Source organism: Mus caroli, chromosome X, assembly GCF_900094665.2.
Source record: "Mus caroli chromosome X, CAROLI_EIJ_v1.1, whole genome shotgun sequence".
NCBI classification, from domain to species: domain Eukaryota; kingdom Metazoa; phylum Chordata; class Mammalia; order Rodentia; family Muridae; genus Mus; species Mus caroli.
The window spans coordinates 71,733,844-71,739,985 of NC_034589.1; the positions used below are offsets into that span (position 1 = coordinate 71,733,844).

Sequence of the window (6,142 nt, forward strand, 5' to 3'; positions counted from 1 at the left end):
GGTTCTGTAGCTGAGTGTGATGTCACCTGAAAGAACACTAAGCAAAGTTTTTGGAAGGTGGAAGCCCTCCCCAACCCCAACTTGGTCTAGGGTTTCAAAGCACTCCATTGCCTGACTGGGAAGTTTGAATGTATTGATACATATCTCAGTTCTTTGGCAGAGCACAGCGTTACCTAAATCGTCTCAGCATAGTTCAGCTGGTCTTGATTAGTATGTTTGTCTTTTAGGAAGCTGTCCCATCATGGTCAATTATAGAAATTTAAGTGCCCTTCAAAATATCTTCTCACACACAATATGCTTGCTAATTACAAAGAATAAATAGAATTTTACAGTCATAAAACCTAGTAGGTAGTGTTGTGTGACAAAACTTGTTTCTCCTTTGCATAAGGAACCCAGGACAGACCAAAGTGCCCATACCACCAAAGTCCTACTTGGTGAACTGATAAGTTTTATTGAGGTTACATATAGGAATATGGGTGAGGGGTTACTTACAGGAGCAGAAATGACTCAAAAAACAGCTGCATCAACAAAGCCTACTCAGCATGGGTGACAGCTCACAAAACCTGGGAATTTGGAGAAACTGCACAGCCTGTAGATGGCTCAAAGGGTTGCAGAATGTCTTTTCCAGGTGCCTCAGTTGGTCTAAACTTCTTCCAGACAGCTGGTATGATGGTGGCTCTTTTGAGAGTCTTCTTTGCAGCTCATCTTCCTTTCATATGAGAGGGACTCTCAGTTTTTATTGCTCTCTGGCAGGGAAGGAGCTTACTGAATTTGATCAGTTTCAGTGACCATTTTGAGATATTCTGAGTTGCTGTCCTGCCTGATGAGCTTCCTTTCATAGCGAATGAAGGGTGGAATGGTTCAGTGTTTCAATATTGGAGGAAAGTTGTGAAGCTGGAACCATGTCACCAAGGATCAATCCCAAAGAGAATAAATAAAATGTCACCATTGTCAATAGGATCCATTTTGTGATTGGGTTACCTCACTCAGCATGATGCCATCCAGGTCCATCCATTTGCCTAGGAATTTCATAAATTCATTCTTTTTAATAGCTAAAGTAGTACTCCATTGTGTAAATGTACCACATTTTCTGTATCCATTCCTCTGTTGAGGGACATCTGGGTTCTTTCCAGCTTCTGGCTATTATAAATAGGGCTGCTATGAACATAGTGGAGCATGTGTCCTTCTTACCGGTTGGGACATCTTCTGGATATATGCCCAGGAGAAGTATTGCGGGATCCTCCGGTAGTACTATGTCCAATTTTCTTAGGAACCACCAAACTGATTTCCAGAGTGGTTGTACAAGCTTGCAATCCCACCAACAATAGAGCAGTGTTCCTCTTTCTCCACATCCTCGCCAGCATCTGCTGTCACCTGAATTTTTGATCTAGATGGATGGTAGAACCCAGCAAGGCTAAGAAGAAGACCCTGCAGGAGCCTCAAGACATAGAGCTCCGGAGAGAACAGACTAGTAAGGGTCAGGTACGGAAACTCCAGGGGAGACTCCAAGACAACTAAAACCCCTACAGTTGACCGAAGGTCCTCCAGAGCAGGCTGTAACTGGGAGGAAGCCTGCTGATGGTGGCAAGGGTCGCAAGCAGCCCTATTCTGTCATAGAGGGGAAAAAAGACCCCCAAAAGAAAAGTACAGAAGGATGCTTCAACCCCTTCAGTGTGACCAAGATGTGACGTCAGAACCACACAGGCCTCATGCAATCCTTATAAACACCTGGAAGATCAAAGGGGGCAAGTTAGGAGACAGTCATGGATCAGAAACAACTCAGAGAGATTGAGAACCATCTACTGTTGTTGCTCTAAAAGAATGTCTTTCACCAGAGGGGAGAGAGAAGTGGTGTTCTGAGGAGAAATCTGTTACAGAGAAGAAAGGTTGTGTAAAGGGTGAAGGAAGAAGGGGGAACATCTTGGAGCCTGATTTAACAGGAAGATGGGCTCAGATCATCCTGGATAGTGGCAGAGACAATAGCTTACTCCCCAACAAGATGGCAATACTTGCGGCAGAGAAAAAGCCTCTCACAGACCAAGAAAAGGGCAGAGAAATGGATCAAATCCCTGATGTTACAGAGGACATAGAGAAGGAAATTGAGAATGCATTGGGTCCAGGACCCCAAGAGGAAATCCTAAGTTCCAGATTCAAGTTGCAAATCACCAGAAGAGATATCCAGACTCTGGAGAATGGTCAGTGGCTCAGTGATGAGGTCATCAATTTCTACATGAACCTTCTGGTTGAGAGAAATGAAAACCAAGGCTACCCGACTCTTCATGTCTTTAGCACTTTCTTTTACCCCAAGCTAAAGCATAGTGGTTACAGTTTCGTGAAAAGGTGGACCCGAGGCATCAATCTCTTTGAAAAAGAACTCATCTTGGTGCCTATTCACCAGAAGGTACATTGGAGCCTGGTGGTAATCGATTTAAGAAGGGAAGTCTATCTGTGAGACCATCTTCCAATATTTACAAAATGAGAGCAAGACACGCAGGAACATTGAGCTGGACCCTTTGGAGTGGAAGCAGTACAGTGTGACATCAGAGGAGATTCCTCTGCAACTGAATGGGAGTGACTGTGGAATGTTTACCTGTAAATATGCAGATTACATCTCTAGGGACCAACCTGTGACTTTGTCTCAGCAACACATTCCCACCTTCAGGAAGAGGATGGTATGGGAAATCCTGCATAGTCAATTACGGTAACAACATCCACCTGGTTGCTATAGTCCCCATCCCTGTTCTTTTCCATCGCTGTTTCTAATATACCTCAGGTAGGATGAGTTGAAGAGATTTAAAACAGGTACTGAGCTACCTGACTGGATGAAGCCCACTCTCTTCAGTATAGTCCTAACGTGGGATGTGGGACTTATGCCCTAATGCCATCTCTAGGATGCATGCAACTATTGCAAGCTTAGAAACCGCTGCTGCCCAACCACGTGTTGAAGAAATCCTGTTTTAATTTAGTCAATCGATTTTTGTTTTTTGTTTGTTTGTTCGTGTGTTTGTTTTGTGGTTTTTGGTTTGTTTTTGTTGTCTATGTGTTTTGGGTTTTTTGTTGTTTGTTTTCTGATTGTGTCTTTGATTTTGTCTTTTGTTTTTGATTGGTTGGTTTTTTTGTATTTTTGTTTTATGTTTTGGTTTTGTTTGTTGTTTTTGTTTGTGTTTTGTTTTTTGTTCTTTTTGGTTTTGTTTCTGTTTTTGGTTGTTGTTTGTTTTTTGTTTGTGTTTTGGTTTTGGTTTCTCATTCATTTGTTTTTTTTTTTTTGTTCTTTGTGTTTTTGTTTGTTTGTGTTTTCAGTTTTGTGTCTTGTTTGTGTTTTTTTATTATGTTGTTTGTTTTTTGTTTGTGTTTTGGTTTTGGTTTCTCATTCATTTGTTTTTTTTTTTTTGTTCTTTGTGTTTTTGTTTGTTTGTGTTTTCAGTTTTGTGTCTTGTTTGTGTTTTTTTATTATGTTGTTTGTTTTTTGTTTGTAGTTTTGATTTTTGTTTATTGTTTTTTTTCTGGTTTGTTTGTTTGTTGTATTTTTGTCTTTTTCTGGTTTTGTTTGGTTTTGTCTTCCTGGCCCTACCCCACTGACTGTTTTCCTTTACTCATTTGCAAACCTTGGCCATTGCCACTTTCCAATCCTATAGTCCTTGTTTGAACTATTTCTGAAAGGAATGCCCATCATGGTGCCATTTTCTGTTGAAGATCAGGAGGGACATCAGCAGGAAGAGGCAGAAGTTCTTCACTAGCATCCCTAATGATAGAGTTGTAGGCTGTTAAATTGAATCAGGGGATATTGGTGTGGATTTTTGTTTTTATGCTTTCGTATTTTTTTAAAATCTTGAATATAGTATGAGAAATGAAAATGAGTTTCACAGACTGGTGCTGTTCTGCACCACTGTACTCTGCTGGACCTGTACAGGATGTAGAACTGCAGCCAAACTACTGACTGGACTCCGGGACTAGTAAGAAAAGCACCATGGTCATTTAAAGACTCATTCTATACCAGACCTGCCTTAGTTTTGGAAGTTGATTTGAAGTAACTAGAATGGCAAAAGTCCATTTCTATCTCAGATCTCATTGAATACAAACCCCATCTATTGCTATATTGAATTATTATTTTTTTGAAAAGTTCTATTCAATTTAAAATTTTTCACAAGAAGTTTTGGTATATATTAAGATGAAATTGAGATTTTTTTTCTCATTAGATTAATTTCCCACTGTGCATAATTGGGGATTTAGTATTTAGGTTGAAACTGCCAGTTATATAATAATCTACTTTACATGTGATAGTTTGTATTTAAATTTTCTATTCAATATCTTATGGTGTGTTTATGCAATTTTTACTTAATAAAGTTAAAATTATTTAAACATTTCATAAGATCTGGTGTCTCCTGTTTCTTTTATGGCATAGTAATAAAACCTGGTTTGTTAGGTGACCTGAGAAACAGGTGTTGAGGGTGTGACTCACCAGTTTAAGCCTTAGAAACATTGTGCACACCAGTGATTGTTACTGTGTTCTGGGTCTCTGCAGTGGAGTTGGAATGTTCCAGAGAGCATCCACTCCTTTATCGTGGGTTGTAGAGGGAGAATATATGTACAGCTCAGTTGAGCAGTGTCCATCTGAGGTTAGAGTGTGTACATGGGGCCACTTGTTATTGAAGTTACTCTGCATTACTCTAAATGGGAATTCAGGCAGGTCCACTCCTGACCCCTACCATAGACTGAGACTGACACTGGAAAAGAAAACAATATCTTCATAGTTTGGCCCAGATTTTGGGAGAAAAAAATATCTCAATTCTCTTTTGTCTATAGCACCTTTAGGATGTATAGAAAAGACAACACAGAGTTGGGGGAATGGCTCAGTTGGCCAAGTACTTGCCAGTAAGTGTGAGAATCCAAGTTGTACCCAGGGCCCCATTAAGATAAGCCATGATGTAAGCCTGAAGAGCCCAGATCCTTTATGGCAGAGTGGTTTTCCATCTTATCTCTTTCCTCCAGCCCAACTCCTGCCTTGGGAGGATGTTTTTTTTTTTTTTTTTTCCTAATCAGCCATTCTTGCTTTTTCAGCAATTAGAAGTCTCTAATCGATTACTTGAGGACAGAAGATCCTCAAAATCCTCTGGAAGCTCTTCTGCACTTTGCTATCATCCAATATCAGTAGTGTCTATTTTCAAATGCTTAATGTGTATTTGGAGAGATGGCTGACAAACATGAAGCTCAGTGGTAGATAGGAGAACTTACCCATGTATGATGTGTGAGTCCATGCGTTCAGTCATCAGCACCTTTGGTGGGGCACAGAACTGTAGCTTTAAAATGTTTGTGGATGTTCCACTCCACAGGGAGCAGACAGCTAAGCTCAGTAAGAAGATGAAGTTTCCAAACAGCAGTTGTATTGCAGATGACTCTGTTCCTCCACAGGACGACTCATCATATTCACGTGGTATGCCATTTGATGTCGCTGGCCTTCAGTAAAGGCAATGTAGTCTTTGGAAGAGCAAAGTGGACCCAGATAAACAATATCGAGGTTCAAAAACAAGCTTTCAAGTACATCTGTTTTTCTTCAGAGCTGGGACTGAATCCAGGGCCTCATTGATGGGGAGCAAGCACACTGCCAACTCACAATATCAGTAAAAACAAAAAAACCAGTAACATGCACCATCCCCAGACTCAATTATTATTATTATCTTAAAAAGCAGTTCATCTAAATTAGGGCCAGGCTATTTTTTTGGAAGTTGAATGCTGCTATCTGCTGGCTGCCATGGAGGAGGACACTCTTTCAGACACAACAAAACCAAAAACCCACACAGCCTCAGAGGTGAAAGCCAGATTCAACATAATTTTACCCACAAAAATGATCGCTTCTTTCACAATGTAAGTAAAATATGAGTCTTTTAAAAAGTGTAAAATATAGAAAAAGTGAATATGGAAAAGTATAAATTTCCTATCACTCCTTAGTCCAACACTTTGGTGATTTTTTTCTTTGCCCATTCCCCTCTTTCGTTTTCCCTTTTCCCGTGTGTGTGTGTGTGTGTGTGTTGTTTGTTTATTTGTTTATTTTGTATATTTTTTATTATTATTTTTATTTTTTATTACATCCTTTCCTCAATTACATTTCCAATGCTATCCCAAAAGTCCCCCATACCCTCCCCAC

At 40.0% G+C, this 6,142-nt stretch overlaps 1 pseudogene; it reads left to right on the plus strand.

Annotated features, from left to right (window-relative positions):
* Positions 1–1,395: 1,395 nt before the first annotated feature.
* On the plus strand, positions 1,396–2,705 carry LOC110286248 (annotated as a pseudogene).
* Positions 2,706–6,142: the final 3,437 nt, after the last annotated feature.